This window comes from Lipophrys pholis, assembly GCF_963383615.2.
Source record: "Lipophrys pholis genome assembly, chromosome: 10".
NCBI classification, from domain to species: Eukaryota; Metazoa; Chordata; class Actinopteri; order Blenniiformes; family Blenniidae; genus Lipophrys; species Lipophrys pholis.
Genome location: NC_137640.1, coordinates 10,334,457 through 10,352,064, shown reverse-complemented (window position 1 = coordinate 10,352,064; position 17,608 = coordinate 10,334,457). Strand labels below are relative to the sequence as shown.

General features: G+C 44.3%; 1 long non-coding RNA gene across 1 annotated transcript in view; it reads right to left on the bottom strand.

Moving 5' to 3' along the window:
• LOC308115348 overlaps nt 1-17,608 on the bottom strand; it is a 37,769-nt gene that overhangs the window by 6,225 nt on the left and 13,936 nt on the right. The window contains exon 3 of the long non-coding RNA XR_013935684.1: nt 6,643-8,187. This is a non-coding gene — a long non-coding RNA (uncharacterized lncRNA). The remainder of the gene's footprint in view (nt 1-6,642; nt 8,188-17,608) is intronic.

Genomic DNA, 17,608 nt, shown 5'->3' with positions numbered 1-17,608 from the left:
TTTTTAATCTCCTATACAAAAAAAAAATAGTATATTTTATAGCAGAGTGATTTTAAAATATGGCAAACATGAAGATTTCTCAACACAAGCTGCAGATATTCCAGCTGCAGATTGTATTAGAAGATAAACGCACTGGATTTTGCTGTAACAAATTTGGAGGATAGGATTCCTCTAACCTTTTAATCACATAGATGGGATGTAGAGGTGGCCCGGGGTGTGGAGCAGATTTTTGATGGAGAAAGAGCCAGTCATTTTCAAGGTAAAAACAGGGAGGGAACAGTGGGAGTGCACTGAGGCTCTGTGATAAACCTCTTGCAGATATAGTCAGCGAGCCAAACCATCCTGTCAGATCAGTGCCTGAGGAGAGGCAGAGGGGGAAAGAGACGCGGTGAGAAGGGGAAGAGAGCAAAACAGGGGTGAAAAGGGTCAGCAGGGAGGAAGGCTAAACCCCAGAAGCAAGCAGAAGATTGTGTGTGTAGTGCATTTATATTTCAGCATGAGTGTGTGTGTGTGTGTGTGTGTGTGTGTGTGTGTGTGTGTGTGTGTGTGTGTGTGTGTGTGTGTGTGTGTGTGTGTGTGTGTGTGTGTGTGTGTGTGTGTGTGTGTGTGTGTGTGTGTGTGTGTGTGTGTGTGTGTGTGTGTGTTAACCCCAGCTGGGCAGACATTTACTTGACATGCTGATAGGGATTTAAGCAGTGGGTGGGTGGTGTGTCTGACCAAGGTGAGTGAATGAGCAGAAAAGGGGAACTGGTGGGGATCGGAGGATGATGGGAGGTGGAGGGAAGGGGGAGGAGGCGTTGGACCAGAGGGGCTCACAAACCTGCTGCTACTAAGCTTGATTTCAGCGTGAGTTGAGACGATTAGGAGACGAAGGCAGAAATGAGGAGGAAAACGGGGGTGAGGGAGGCGTGTATTTTTTTTTTTTTTTGTAGGAGAACCCTCCAGGCTATGGAAGAGAAGGGAGACTAGTCTATTGAGGTGATGAGGGAAAGCGGGTCTTTCTTTCAGACAGTCTAATGAAGCATAAGTCCCTGATGAAGAATGGAAGCAGGCAACCGCAGGGTGGGTTTGCTTGTGCCTCCGCTCCATTCCATGTCTGTCCTCTCTTCCTGTCCTCTCCCTTTCCTCGTCCTCCTTTTCTCGTGTGATGTAGTCCCTCCTCTTAAAGGGCTTACGCTGTTTATTTCAAACATAAACGGGCATAATGTCCTGCCTAAAATGTGTAGGATTTTGAATGATCTCCGTCAAAGTAAACCAAAGAATAATAATAAAAAATAAATAAGAATATGCCCCACACATTTCTGATTGAGGCATGCACATTTGATGAACCCTGTGCCGACATGTTAAATTACAGGAAGCAGCCGACTGAGACAGACAAGGGGGGCCGTCAAAGTGTCTGACTGGGTTTGAATCTGTTAGGCTGGGGGTTGTTTGACCAGGAGGTTGACTGGGCTGTAGGACTGATTTCTGGCTCGATTTGGCTCAGGGCCGGCTGGAGACTGGCCAGAGCCTGACAAAGGGGGGGTTGGGTTCCCCTGCTTCACAGCTCAAGTTGTCCCTGGAGCTAAGCAATAAGACGCAGCTTATAAAATAAGCAAACACAGAGCAGCTTACCGACAAATCAGCTGGCCGGATGGACGAATGAAGCGTGCACGTACGCACGCACGCACACACAGAGGCTTCGCTACGTTGCATCGATGACCCCTTCCCTCCAGCACCCTCTAACCTTGACCCCTGAGGTCCTTCTTAACCTGTTTCTGAATGGAAGTCAGTGCAGCTGGAGTGTCTGGCCGTGAACTAACTACAACCCCCTCCCAACGCATGGACCCTCGTCCCCTAATCATTTAGCCTGTTCCCACGCTTGTTCACTGGGTTGCTGTCTCTGCACTTCAATATTTTATTTTCAGTTGTATGTGGGCAGCATGGTGATGTCCGTCTCTTTCACTCTCTGGACAAACTCATTTCTTGGATTTTGTGTAATTTGCTATTTGTTATTTTCTGATTATGCGTTTTTGCCATCTTCAAGTCGATATGAGTTAAGACAGTAAACTTATTGTAACTTTGGTTTTCATCCACAGAAGTACCAAACAATGACACGAATAAATGTATGTGTGTGTTTTCTTGAAATTTAAAGTGTGATCGTTTGCATCAACACACATTAAAGTAGGTTGAGCACAGTATCTTTTCTGAACGTTGATATGTTCAGACTACCTTCCATAAGATATATGATATTTTATCAACCTTAGTGCCTCTGATCGCAACCATAAATGAAATGACTCAAAACTCCAACTTTTTCTTTCAAAACTAGATATGTTTTCATAGATATATAAAGGTCCACCACACCACACATTACAAAATAGGTTTGAAATATATCGAAGTGTTTTGGACACAAGTTCTCTATAAAAGGGGTGTAGTAAATTGGAAGTCCATACCAGTGTTAAATTGCTATGACAAGATGCATAATATATATTGTATGTTTACGTGTTTCTTGTTTGAACACAGCTTTATTCCTCTCAGTTCCACGTCTCAAATCACTTCTGCGGTCTCTCTCAATGGCGCCTCGTATAAACCATTCAGCCCGGACACATACATACTCTATAATGTAGGCTGTATGTGCAATGGCGTGTGCTCCTATGTGAATGTCTATGCGCGTGTGTATGTGCTCAAAGACGTCATTCAGGGGGTTCAAACCCCACCACCTTCACATTTTCATTATGGCCGAATCTCAGGCCTGTGTTACACCAGCGTGGCCTTTTGCTGGCGAGCAGGCAGTTTAATCACACATACAGCACTACTCCATTTTCATTTCCTTTTCATACAGCCTCCATTCCACTCTGGCTTCATAATTCTCCCCTCAGAGCTGTCTAGCCTGTCTGAGTGTTTGCAGCCTGTTGAAATGACATAATCAGTGACTTGGATAAATGCCTAACTGTTTTTCCCTGAGTCTATAATCAGGCTCGGGGCTCAGTGTTGCAGCTCCGAGGAAACCGCAGGAGCAACACTTGACTAAGGAATTACTTCTTCAGAAGGGTAGTTTTACACTAGAAATTTGTTTGAGTATCAACAAAATGAATCGAGTTTGATCTACCATCTTGGCAAATTACATTAATGTGTTTTTATTAAAGTCCGTGAGTAAAGATGTTCAAGTTCAAAAAGTTCTATTTTGAATATTCAGAATAACTAATTGTCATTCAACAGTGGGATTTTACATTTCTTCAAATTGAATTTTAATAGTGACAGTTGCTGTAATATTAAACTAGAAGGCCAACAATCAGGGTACTTTACAAATAAAGGTGCACTTACACTATCTACAAATGCACTAAGTCGATAAAAGGTCTAAATCAATATGAAAAGGCTGATTTATATATATTAAAAAACATGCAGATTCAAATATTCATATTATCAACAATGGGCTACTTGCCGACAAATCCAATCACTTATTTGTTTGGTCACACTAGGAAGGAAAAAAGAAATGACACGTGAAACAGGCCAGGATGAATTGAGTGATGGCTGCAAATGCTTTCAGTAACTATTACTTCAGAGGGTGGACCACATTCAATCAATACCTGAGCAAATAAAAAGCAGTGGGCAGTCAGAATGAGAAAAGCTGCAGTGGACTGGGCGACAATCACTCACAAATGAACAGTCCACATTCAATTGAGATCATGAAGGTTATCAGAAAATACACTTTAAAAAGTGTATTGTATTAAAACGTTTCCTCCAAATTGACATTGTCCTATTTATTAATGGTTTACATGTTTGAATGGTTCTTATTTTATTACGACACTTAGGTTATGTGAATAAAGTTCCAGTTCAGTATATATGTATATATATATATATATATATATACATATATATATATATATATTCACCAAAACCAAGGTCTACAGTAACGGCCAGCATGTTGTCTGCATTTTGAATTATGCATAACCGCAGCACCGTTGGAACATGTATGACCATAATCCTGATTAGCATAAAAGCTTTCTGCAGGAGATGGTGTTGGGGAGTCCTTTTTTCCCAGTAAGTGGAAATGGACATGTGCAAGTGTGTGTGTGTGTGTGTGTGTGTGTGTGTGTGTGTGTGTGTGTGTGTGTGTGTGTGTGTGTGTGTGTGTGTGTGTGTGTGTGTGTGTGTGTGTGTGTGTGTGCGTTCAGCTGAGCAGCGGCTTTGTATTTGTTAATATACACATAGGCAATGTCAATGTTCTGATCAGATGCCAGTGAACATGTATGACACGTTTACAATATTGTCCACTGATTTTCCTCTTATCTTACCGTTTCATTCTCTCTCTTTCTCTCTCTCTCTCTACTGTTATTCTCACTGTTTATCTGAGGTAAAGCAATACAAGATATATTTATTTTTTCAAGTGAAATTAAACCTGTCAAGGCTGTTTCCTTGATGGCATGTCATACACCGAGAGTTGATTTGAGACTGCCAGTCTTCTTGACTGCCATCTTTGCCCTGGGATAAATACAGTTCGCTGCAGTCCCTGTGGGCTAACTACAACCAGTATGGAGTGTGTACACTAACCTGCCTAGGAATACCTCAGCCTGATCAGTGTCACTGTGGAGCTGATTAGACAGAGTGGCTTGATTAAAACTGCCTCAGTCCGATGGAGGAGATGATAACAGGAATAGCGCAGGTCTTTCTAGATGGGTAAATGACAGCACTGGTTAACAGAGGACTTCAAAGCTAATTTCCAGCACTAATAGTATTCAAGGGGAAGATGCTGGTTGTAATTTCTGTGTGATTTGTGTTGTGAATAACCTCAGTTCTGAAAAAACAAAAAACGAGTAAAAGATGCTGGTGCAGTCATTACCGGCAAGGAGTTCAGGTTTTTTTTTTTTTTTTTACAAATTGCTTTTAAATACTTGTTAAGGATTGTACTTTCTGCTCTCAATATTTTCTCTTTATGTCTCACACAATAAACACAAATTGCTTTCCCAGAAATATAATATACAAGGAGAAAAATGGAAAGAGAGCGAGAGAGACAGAGAGAAAGAGAGAGAGAGAGATAGATAGAGAGAGAGAGAGAGAGAGAGAGAGAGAGAGAGAGAGAGAGAGAGAGAGAGAGATTGCCACTTACAGGAAAAAATGAATTTGAGCTTAAGAAAGTAATATAATTTTGTTTCAGTGATAACTAAAACCCACATCTTTTCAAAAAAAAAAGGTCAACCCATGTTTTGATATCATCTGTCATGTACTCATACTCCTGCGGGAGGCCATGTGTGGCTGCATCATCCTCCAGTCCTCACTGTAAAGTTCAAGGCTATACCACCGCAGACTGACCCCAGATGTCATGCAGCAGGTCTTCAGATGGGTTGATGGTCCACTTCTAGAGCGCAAGACAATTCACCGAAATCACTCCTAATCTTAATTAACACTGACAGTTGAAAACAAGCGCGAATGCCATGGGAGCCGACAATGAAACGGACAATTGCACAAATGCACACAACTGTGAGGCATGAAGTCACACACAAACACAAACACGCACATGTCAATGCTCAAAAGCGGCAACAGAGGATCCATCGGCACAGCTAAAACCACATTAAGACCATAAAGCACCAATACATCTCCTGTTCCACGTACACAGCGCGTATCCTGCTGCTTCTGCACTGATACCCCTGATCCCCCTGTGCTTTGACAAGGCGTAATAAAGCCTGTATGAAGCGCTGCATTGTGTGGGGAGAACACAATGTTGCATGCTGAGTGCTGTGAGAAGGGCGTACACCGGTGGGTCCCACGGCGCAGCAGCGCACCGGGGCCTATAGTAGGGAGTGCTGAGCATGCTAATGAGGTCATTATGTTATGCCTCTCCCTCGCTCCTGCTCTCCTTTACAGTGTGGGGCTTTGCTTGTCAGAGTAGGCAGGGTACCCTGGTAAGGCAGCCAACCACAGATGTCACATATGGCACAATGAGAAGACACACAGGCGTCTCTGAATGAGCCAGTGAGAGAAAGATGAGGCGCCGCTCTATTTTCCAGCTATCATTGAAAGCTAGGACACTGTATCAGTGACTTACAGACAGAACAAGGTGAGCTTAAAGAGAAGTGACGAGCACAGTGACAACGGGCAACGTTCATTTGCTAATTGTTCCTGCTGTGTATTCAATCAGCAAGCGCGCAGGGTTACGTTTCTTTTTATTCATTTTTAAGATCGTGCTATTATTTACAACCGAAGGGGAGGGGTTAAGTATCAAGCACGTGCAAAGGCAATTACAAGATATTTGCATAGCCGTTAACAATTAAAGAGCAGATGGCAAACGGCGGGCACTAAAAAGAGACCAAGCGCCATCTTGGCAGAAGGAGACAGCTGGCAGACAAGATGCAGCCATTTTGTAAGAATGGGTCGCTGCCAGGCTGAGGCGTAAAGAGGTGCCGGTCTCCCTGTGTGCCAGGAGATTGGCAGGCAGGGGGGAAATGCGCTTTAATACCCTTCCTGGTACAGGCAAGGAGAACGAGCTCCTCACATAGTCAGCGACAGGGCGATCACAGCCCAGCGCTGACGGAGGAGATCAACGACAACACGTCTAAAAACATGCACAGGTCTCTGAGCAGAGATGGTATCTTATCATGACAGCATTACAAGGAGAGGAACATTTTTCATTGGCTCATTTCAGCATCAGTATCACCAAGTACTCACCAAGTAAAAGTAAAATCCCATGGTATTCTCTGAATGTTCAGAGCCTGTCGTCCTCATCTTTGATATCTGGAGTCTTCTCAGAGCTGTGGTTTCACTAGCATGGTTCAAACGATGCTAAAAGTCATACACTTGTCCTTCTTTCTGTTCTTTTAGAAATTATTGACATGTACACTGATGTGAAACCGGGTGGTTTCAGTCCTCATTGTTATGCCAAGACTCCTCAGTGCCCAGTTCTTTAGCTAAAACATCTGAAGAATGAGTCTCTTTGTGTGCAGGATTTTTGTGTATGGGAGGAAAACAGATGAAAAAACCTTGTCGTCATCAGACAGGAGGGATGTGGGGAACGGCGCAGGTAAAACTACTGTCCTTTTCATCTCTCATTCAATTAGCAGTCATTCACTTGTGCTGCCATGGGATCCTTGCTGCACAGCAGTAAGTGGACTTCAGGTGCTATTTCCCTCACACATACTGAAAGAGAGGTATGAAAGCCCCAGCCCGCCTTCCTCTCTTCCACCTTATAGATCAATACTGCACTGCCATACCCTCTGATGGGAGCTGCTGTAGTGAGGGTAAGAAAATCTAAGGCAAAAAGACAGGTTGTATTTGACATGAGATGAGAGAAAAAGTTCAAATTGTCCTTTCATCCAGGCTCATGAGATCTTAGGAATATTGTGCGTTATGTGCTCACACGGGAGGGGGACTGAATAAAAACGGTCCGGTGGGCCATCACAGATGGATCCTTATTCCAAATGTTACGGTGGAATGAGAGGGAGGGAGCTGAAAAGAAAAGACATCTTCGACGTCCTGTCTCATTCTTCAACCATTTCTGGCCCTCCCCTGTTGTCTCCGTGTCTTTCTGACAAAGTTTCATCAAGTGGTGTTGGACACAAGAAAAAACCCTCCGGCAGAACCACACACAAAGATTGTGTCTCTCTCTTCTCTCTACCTTTTTCTCTGTTTCACACACACACACACACAAGTGCGCTTGCTGACACACACGCACACACTGCGTGTGGGGCGCCTGAGAGGTTAGGGCCGTGGCCCCGGCTGGTGCTGGGACTGCTGGAGAAAGATAGAAAGAGAGATGGAGAGAGGAGCTGGGAGCAGTGGTGGTGGTTGGTCCCTGGGTGCTGAGGCCTGCAGGCAGTGCTGGGCAACCTCTGCTAGCTTCGCTCCTCTGTATTGATTTCTGCTGCTCCGCGCTGCTCCACTCTGCTGAGGAGGCTCCTTGCCGGCGGGAATGAGCGCTCGGCTCACCCGCCTCACCTGCCTCTCTCCTGGCTTGGCTGGCCCAGCCTGCCCACTCTGCCGCAGCTTTGGCTGGCTCTTCCTGGCTCCTTGGGACCCCTGCATGCAGCACAGGGGCCACAGGAGGAAGGCAGCCAGAGAGCCCATGGCAATCCACAGCTGTGTTCACCTGCTCTGGGTTCACTCGCTTCGAACCACCTCGTCGAACTGCTTCAATCTATCTCTTCTTCCATTCTTCCACCCACTCTTCTTCTCTTTCTCATTCTCCACTGCCTCCTCCTCATCCTCTTCTTCCTCCTGTACACAAACAACCAGAGAAGGAGATGGAGAGAAAAAACAACAAGTTAATCTTAACTTTCAGCATTTTACCCACTCTGAATGTCAATCCTGGGCTTTGATCAGCAAGAAGTCGGGGGTGAACATTCTGGCATCCTCTCTCAGCTGGTAATATGAACCTGCTAACCTTAGAGAGCAGAAACTGCAGCAATTGGAGGCCTGAGCGCTAAGTGTGTCAGGCAGTGAGATACTGCCTGCCAAAGGTACTCAAAGCTATTAGAATGTGATGTGCCTCAGATAGCAAAATATAGTGAGAGTGGGTCCATTATAAAAATCACCACTGTGTCAATAGACACTAAAATATTTCCAGGAAATGTTTTTCTTCAACAACCACCCTAACCAGCTCTCCCTTAGCAGCACAAGCCTACAAGGTTTTATGTTTACTGGAGCATAATGGCTAAAATGCCAAAAGTTACATTTAAATAGGCTGGGTACTTCAAACTTCCTCGAGCTCACGCATCTCTGTTTGTGGCAGAGCGAGTGTGAAGGAATGGAAATGTTTTGGCCAGGCCGGTTGTGCTCCATAGAAACTTTGTCAAAGAAAACATCTCAGCTTTTGTATTATCTAGAATTATTCAGATGGGTTCAGCAGCCCTCTTCTTATGATAATAGCAGTTGGGGGGACATTTCTTTGAGGACTCATGGTCCTATTGTGCTCCTCAGCAGAGAAAGAGCCATGGCCAAATTCAACCCCCACCGTTTCACTTTGCAGCACGGCATACCCCAACCACACAATCGGGCAAAATATTCCTTGCCAGAGTACACTACACTGCTTCACTACAGAACACCTTCTCTGTCCGCCCCTTTGCAGGCCTAAAAAAACCCAGACTAAAACCCATGGGCTGACTGCCAGGGGAATAGAGAAGTAAAGTGCAGAGGGTTAGAGTCGGTGGGCCAGCAAAAGGCTTTGGAAGTTAGAAGGAAGGAATGAAGGGGGGGCAGAGGTGGTGTGGGGGTTTACACTGTTGGGACAAGAGACACAAGTTTGTAAGAGGGGGGTGAGTTGAGTTAGGGGGACATGGATGGGGACCCGGGGTGCGGTGTACGTCTCAGACACAATAATACTATTCATTGGGCTCAGACATGGGTGTTAACTCCCCTCTGACAGAGCACAATAGGGCTCGGCGGCATTCAGGCAGCCTTGGTGATATTGTTAGCTCAGGGCTGCATTCTCCCTGCCGCAGGATAGAGCGCCTGCATTGTACCCATCCAGGAAGGATGGATGGAGCGAGGTTTGAGAGGTGAAAGGCAAAGAAAGAGAGAACAGTACGTCTGTCTATCTGTCAGTGCTGAAGGAGAGAGGGCAGAGTGAGCAGGGAGGGTGGAGGAGGTGGGCAGGGTCGGCAGAGGTGGTGGCATTGGGGGTGTTTTCCTCTCACAGCGTTGGACTTACTTGTTTCAGAGGGGAAAATAGAGGGAGAGACTGAGGCTAAGAGAGGGTGCAATAAATATTAGTGAAACAGCCAAGTGGAGGGATAAGGATGAATTAGGAGGAGGAGGAGGGCTCACAGATGATGGAAAGAGAAAGGCATGGTTTCTTTTCTTTTTAATGAGAAACAGTACAATTTGTTTTAATACTGCTTTAAAATGAGGGTATATTTTGTTCACACACCAAGAGGTTGAAAGACAAACTAGGGGAAATAAAATTGGAAACTGCTGCTGGACATCAAACTACCTCCAGACCTACTTTCTCAAAGAGAGGAGAGGAGAGGAGAGGAGAGGAGAGGAGAGGAGAGGAGAGGAGAGGAGATGTTTTTATTTAATCAACTGTAATGTCAAAGAAAAATTTACAGTCTCACCTTCATAAGTATCTAATAATCAATTACTCAACGTTCAAAGCCATCCAAGATGTCATAATTTCGGAGGAAAGTGTACCAGATAAAATTGTGATGCTTACCTTCAACTATTTTATGATTGAACAAACAATCAAGAAATGATTCCATGGACAATAAAATAATTAGCAGTTGCAGCCCTAAAACCATGTGATAGACAAAAGGTTAAACACGAAAAAATTGTTTAGCAACTTATATAAAGTTATAACTCATTGAGATTTGTTTGGAAGCTGCAGACACACATCGTTCATTAAGTCATTAAAATATTTAATGGAGATAGAAGAAGGAAAATCACGCGCGCACACATACAGTATCTAATCACCAGAGAGGAGGAACAGTTGACATTTGCACACACTCAGGGTATCATGGCTCCATCTACACAGAACAACCTGGTCTCATGAACAGTACTTTGTTTGTCTCCCCTCTGGTAAACTCTGACCACTGTTCCCATAGCAACCTTACCAACTCGCTCCCCGTGTGAATGTGTGTGTGAAACAGCAAAGAGAGGGGGGGGGGGGGGCAGGGGTATGAGGGGCTGTGTGGAGGTTTAGAGTAGGACTCCATGATCTTAATCCAACAGATGTGCCTCTGTGTGTGCATGCGTACATGTGCGTGCGTGTGTGCGTGCGTGCGTGCGTGCGTGTGTGTGTGCGATGCATGAAGGACCAGGAAAATTCTTTGCCTACTGTTTGGAAATAGCCTTTGAAACACTCAACTATAGATATGACCATAAATTCATACACATGCTCCACTTGTCAAAGTAATCTGCATTCATTCTGAGCCGTGGTTTCCTGAGATAAGCTGAGAGTCAGCGGTATGATGCTGGGCCGTCAGGCAGGCAGAAGCAGACCAGGGCATGGCTCTCGTCAGGGGGCTAATGCCCTTCAGGGGAGACTAAGGTAGTGAGGATACTGCTCTTTGTCCCTGTGGGGGATTACACTGGTCAACCAACACAGACAATGTACCCCCCTCTTGGGATGGGAGGACCAACCTGCTCTCTACCAATGATAGGAGCAGTCAACTGATCACTAACTTTATTAAGGACAGACGAAAGCAAGACGGAGAAGAAGAAGAAGAAAAAGGGGAGGAAAAGGAAGAAGAGGAGAAAAAAGAAGAAGTAGAAGAAGCAGAACAAGAAGAAGAAGAAGAAGAAGAAGAAGAAGATTAAGGCACAAGAAATACAGGGACACGCTAAAATAAGAAAAGGCATGGAGTTAAAAAGAGAGCAATGGGAAGTCGAGGAGGGGAGAGGAGATGGCTTCTCCAGCACAGGATTAGGGGGGAGAAGATGAAAGGATCAGGTCTAAGAAAGGGGGAGAAAAAAATCCAGGAGAGATGGCCAGAGGAGGGAAACCCACGACTTAAACTCCAAGCAAGAAAATCAAGTGAAAGAGGGCAAAAGAAAAGAGGAAGAGAGCTCCCATGTCCATGACCTCGAGGCACTGTAAAGAAGTCACTGAAGGTTTCTTCTTTTAACAGGTGCACAATGTGACAACTCACTTCGCTATTTATGCCACAGCACACACTGCCTATGCAAGCCCAATGACAAATGCAGGAGATAATTCTATTACTGAGGACTTTAATAGAGGATATTTAGGGGACAGTTAGCGGGCCCAGGTAGCATAGCTCAGGCCCACTGCAGACAGATATGGCTCTGCAACACTTAACAACAGGGATTTGGCAGCACTGTTGATTGAACATGTCAAATCCCATTTGTCGGAGGGCTGTGCGCGTTTGTATCGACACTCTGTAACCTTGTGGCTCCGTAAAAGGAGACCTCAGAGTGTGCGCGAGTGTGTGCGTGCAAGAGAGTGCAATTTGCTGGCGGGCAGGCGGGCAGGCTGGTGGGTGGCACGGTTCTGTTGGGTAGGTGTGTCGGTGTCAGCTTCCCACCACTCCACCCTCGCGTCTATGTTTCTTTCATTCTTTTCAGTGCCGTCCACTTCAATTCTCCCTCTTTGCAAAAAAAAAAAAAAAAAAAAGGGTGACAAGATAGAGATAGAGAGGCTTTTGCAGCGCTTCTTTTCTTGGTTTCCTTCTCTCCCTCCCTCTTTTCCTTCCATCCCCTATGGTAAAGCTGCCAGACAGGAGTGCTCAGCAGCTCTCCGAACGTTATTGATCCTGAGAGCAAGCCAGCCAGGGAGTTGGTGTCTCTCTCTCTCTCTCTCTCTCTCTCTCTCTCTCTCTCTCTCTCTCTCTCTCTCTCTCTCTCTCCCTCCCTCCATCACGGTCTCATCCCCGAACACAGCCCACAACTTTTTCCTCCCAGCCTCCCTCACTCCCTTCTCGCCTCTACTTCATTTATCAAGGTTAAAGAACTCTTATAAAAAAGGGAAGAGGGGGTCGCCTGGATGTTATCTGACTTCATGAAAGAAATCCCCTCAGGCCACTCCACGAGAGGAGGATGCTCTTTGCTGGACCCAACTCTGCACACACACACACACACGCACACACACGCACACGCAACATACAAAGTGGGACCAAGCAGTGGCCGACTCATAGGCTGTCAGAAATAGAAAGTAGGATGTCTAGTTTTGTACGCACCTCATTTCACAATAAAATAAATTGAACAACATAATTAAATCAACATTGTGTCTTATTGAAACAAGCTCTTTCCAGTTCCACGTTCTTCGAAGGCACTGTTTGTTTGATTTTAATAGCTTTGACTCAAAGCATTGGCCTTTAAAAAGAGAGCGAGAGAGAGAGAGAGAGAGAGAGAGAGAGAGAGAGAGAGAGAGAGAGAGAGAGAGAGAGAGAGAGAGAGAGAGAGAGAGAGAGAGAGAAAGGAATGCTGCCGTGTTCTTGAGAGATCGTTTTGGGAAAGAGAGATAAAAATGCATGACAACATTTCAAGTCTCAAACATATTCCTGATTCCTGTGTGACACCGGGAGAGTTGCCAATGCTTGATAAGAAATATTCTCAAAAGTTCTAAAACATTGCAAACCATTGTTAAATCGAACAGTGATTAAAACCATAAAATCGCTGTTTATGAGGTGAGGCAGCCTGATGGCTGATTTCGCTCACTAATTTAGGGGGTGATTATTTTCACAAATTTTCCAAATTGGCAAAACTGATGCAAAGAAATGATCAAAATATGTTTAGTGACGAATCAAAAGCTTAAATAAATTATTCATAACTATTTGTGTTGTTAGCTATTTTTGCCAAATCTTGTTGAGACACAAATAAAAGCAGTTCCCCTGTCAGATATTATTTACCAGCGTTGACATGTTGCTTGTAAACAGTCTCTCTCTCTCTCTCTTTTCTTTTTTTTCAACTGAAGCAGAATGAATAACAGATATCATTAACTGGGGCGAAATAGCAAAATGTGACAAACTAGGCTTATATGTTGAATGAAACCATGAAGAAATTAGTTTTACACCCAAAAACTAATTAAATTACTGTTCAAAATTGGTGAACATGAAATATTTTGAAATCGATTCACTTTATTTTTTCTAAAGGCACATTGAGCTCCATAAAAACACATAAGATGAAAACACAACAAATACAGGCACATACATCTGTGCACTTTGCTTCAGTGTATGCACAGTATAGGTTGTCAGAGATATCTGGTATGAGTGTTTGGTGGCAAGATTCCATAAGCAGATGATTTTAAAAATATATATACATTCTATATTTTATTAGAGTTTATCCTAATAAGTTACTGTTTCTATAAACTGATCAGATATTGCTTGACAAAAAATAATCAGGTCAGCTCAGCTTTTTTTTTTCCAATTATCTTTGAAGCATCAGTTTCCCAAATTATTTATAATACACGAACTGAAAAAAATAAAACCTATAAAAAGCTGCTACCTTATTAAAAAGAGATAACAAAAAGCAAAAAAAGTACATCTGGGAAGTTAATTTTCACAAAGCCAGTGTGCATTTAAAGCCCCATAATTCATCCGTGGGGATACAGTTTCTACATTTCCAGCTTTTAAAAGACTGTAGCTTCTATTGTCCCGACTTGTAAAAGGACTGGAAATGGCTCTACATGTGGAGTACATCCTGTCTTCCATTGTTACTGCCTTCACTCTCTCTTATAAAGGCCTGCCTGCACTCCAGGCTATAACAGCCAGGCAAATACACAAGGCAGCACATTACAGAGCCATACCTTCCCCTCCCTTTGTGCACAGTAATTGCCACAATGCATCTTCTCGTCCAGCTAATTAAGTGAGTCTTCCCCATTGTCTCACTATACTATCACCTTTTCACAAAGCCAGAAAGAGAATGAGAGAGGAGAGAGAGAGAGAGAGAGAGAGAGAGAGAGAGAGAGAGAGAGAGAGAGAGAGAGAGAGAAGGACACAGGGGGAGAACATATTAGAGCAAGAGATGGAAAGAGAAGAGGGGTGAAGCAAATACAAAAGTCTAAAAACAGTGAGGGTGAATGGCAAAGGCATGTGTCTGTGCCCTAGTAAATGTTTACCAGTTGAAAAAGGTTCCTGTTGTCTGTGTTTGCTGGTGGTGCTGTAAACAGCACATTACATGCTGTCAGATAAAACTCATCATCCATAAAGTCAACCGAGACATGTATTCACGGTTTTGCATTTCTAGCACTGTAACATTTGTAGGATTTATGTCCGCACCGCTGTGCAATGGTTAGCACTCTTGGCTCACAACAACAATGTCTCCAATTTGAGTCCTGGCTTGGGGTCTTTCTGTGTGGAGTTTACATGGGCTACCTATGGATGTATAGGGTTTTCTCCATGTGCTCAGGTTTCCACAGTTCAAAAACACGTTTTTCAGGAAGATTGGCGACTCCAAATTGACCATAAATGTGGACGTAATCGCGTCGGATCCACCCGCAACCCTCAGTTGGATAAAGACATTTAGAAAATAAATAAGTTGAATTGAAGAATCAACATTTTATTCTAAATGAAGCACATCCATCTGCATGTATGACTGCTTGCTGTGATTGAGCTAAAAGTATTTGCTTAGACTGAACAAACAACAGCATAAAACTACAGCGTAGAAATATCTAAAGTTCGGCTTCACTCAGAGACATGACTTCACTTGGCTGTTTCACCTTCACCATGCAGGATGATGTATGTGCACGGTGTGACTCTTCAAAACCAGTCTGAAGGAGGAAAGATTTTCTTTTGTGCTTCCCTTAAACCTCAGTGCCTCTATGTACAACCCGGTTTTGTTAGTTGGTCTTGTCACTGAAGCGAACACACACAAGAGGGATGTGGAAATCTGAAACATGAGGGAAACGTCCTCAGGCACATATAACATCTGAGTAAAACTCAAAACTGCGTGAGGCCAATCGGTAGATTAGCAAATTCCTATAGAGCATGTATGGTTTAAAAAAATATCTATATCATTTGGATTTTACGAGCCCGATTTTGGCCTGGCTTTGCACCAGCCTTCCATCACCTATGGCTGTTTTATCCTGTGCAGAATCACATGGTGCCAGAGTCAATCCCAGATGAGACCGGGCAAATGACAAGCTACAGTTTAGACAGGTCAGCACGGTAGGTAGCTGAAGCCTGAGCTCACTCCCGTTATAGCCCACTGATGTTGGTAATGCTGAAACACATCCAGGAGTGAGAATCAGTGTTTGTCCTCACATGTTTGAAAAAATAAATTGCTTCACAAGGACATTTATTCAGTGAAGGCAAAGAAATCCATTCTTATGTGGAATATCCTGGACATTTACTAATTTCAATACATGCTCTATTCTTAAACTGTAACTTTGCCTTGGCTTTGTTACGTCTGCGCACAGCTGCGAATGTTCTTGATAGATTTGATTTGGAAGAATTCTTCTTCTTTATATCCTCACTGTTTAAAGGCTCTTTGTGAGAGTTTCAACCTCAGGCTGCATTACTGAAACACACAGACTGACAGACTCATCTAAATTCTACTTCGTTCTCGAGTTGCGAGGAGAATACCCCACCCCAATTCGACCTCAATCACACGCGCGCGCTCACGCGCACAAGCACACGCACGCACGCTGTCCATGCTCAAGTCCACTCACTGACCCCTCAGGCCAGACAGGGTCTTCTTAACACGACAAACTCTTAAACTCTCGACCCACCTTCCACAAAAAAATAAATAAAAAATCCCCTCCCAACCCTGAACCTCTCCTTGAACCTCTCCTACCACCCCCTTGCAATCATGAATGCTTTCCCTTCCCACGCTTAAGTCCCTGTTCAGGTCCTGACAGACAGACAAGTAGGGTGACATCATGGTGCATTGAGAGAGAGAGAGAGAGAGAGAGAGAGAGAGAGAGAGAGAGAGAGAGAGAGAGAGAGAGAGAGAGTGAGGGAGGGTCTACTTGCTGGCCTGTCTGCCCCAAGCACCCACACAATACAGCAGGGCATCTGGCACTGGGGTGTTGTTGGTGGTGGGGTATAGTGTTTTCGGGGGGGGGGGTATCAGGACAAAGCATTTACATCCCCCTCCCTGGAATATGATTATAGTTTGTAAATGCCGGCTGAGACATAAATGTGTGAGAAGAAGAAAGGGGCTGCAATTTGACGGTGGACGGGCAAATGACACAGTTGAGAGTGTGTACAGTGAAGACTCCAGTGACCATAGTGCTTTATCAATTTTGATAAATATGTGATATGACAGCTTGACGTATTAAACGAGTATCAGGAAGATAACGTGACAAAAAATAGATAAATCTCCAAATATTTCAATCTTCCCCTCATTTTGCAGATCTCTGGTGACTGACAAACCAAAATTACAAACTTCAGTGAGCGGAAATGGAGAATCTGCATATTTCTGTGCAGGCGGTTAATTTGCAAGATCCAAGATGAAACAATTGTGCCAATGGGACAGAAATGAGTGTCATAATATTCTTTGCTCTCTGCAGCAGCCCCCCAAGTTTCCGTCTGAGAGGTTGTCTACTCGCTGGGTGCATACAAGTGTGTGCCTGACTGTGTGCATACATAAAATAAATGAGCTGTGTGCATGTATTGTGAGAGTCCACAGGCCCGGTGTATATATTAGAAATGTGACTTGACCCTGGCTGACTGAAGCAGGGTTTCTGCATCGCACTGGGCGTGGGAAAAAGGGGAGACCCCTTTTCACAGATGCTTTGGCCGTTGCATTGAACCAATGGAGGCCCCGCTGTAGCCCCGCCACCCCCAACCTGTCTCCACCGCTAATGCCCCCTCCCTCTCCCTTCCCCATTCCTATTCACGCTGCAGCCTGCTGCCTTTCAGCGGACCCCTGTCCCTCCCTCATGCGCTCTGTTCGTCACCCCACTGCACCCCACATCACAGCCACCACCAATCTTTAATACAGCCACCATTCAGCCTGAAAGCATTGAGATACCAGAGGCCTCTCTGCTTTATGGAGGTAAAGAAAAACAAATAAAAGTGAGTAACCTATGTGGTGATCAGTGTGTGGCACATCGACCACATGCACTAAAGTTCATCATATCGCACCTAAAATCTGAACATATCTTTGATTTCTCTCACATCCTGGTTAACCACAGCAGCTGAATTAGCTTGTGGTGGATTTTTCTTTTGTATTTACTTCTTTTGCGGTTTATTTTTCTCAATCTCAAATTCTCTTAAAAAATGCCAAGCCCCTCTGCACA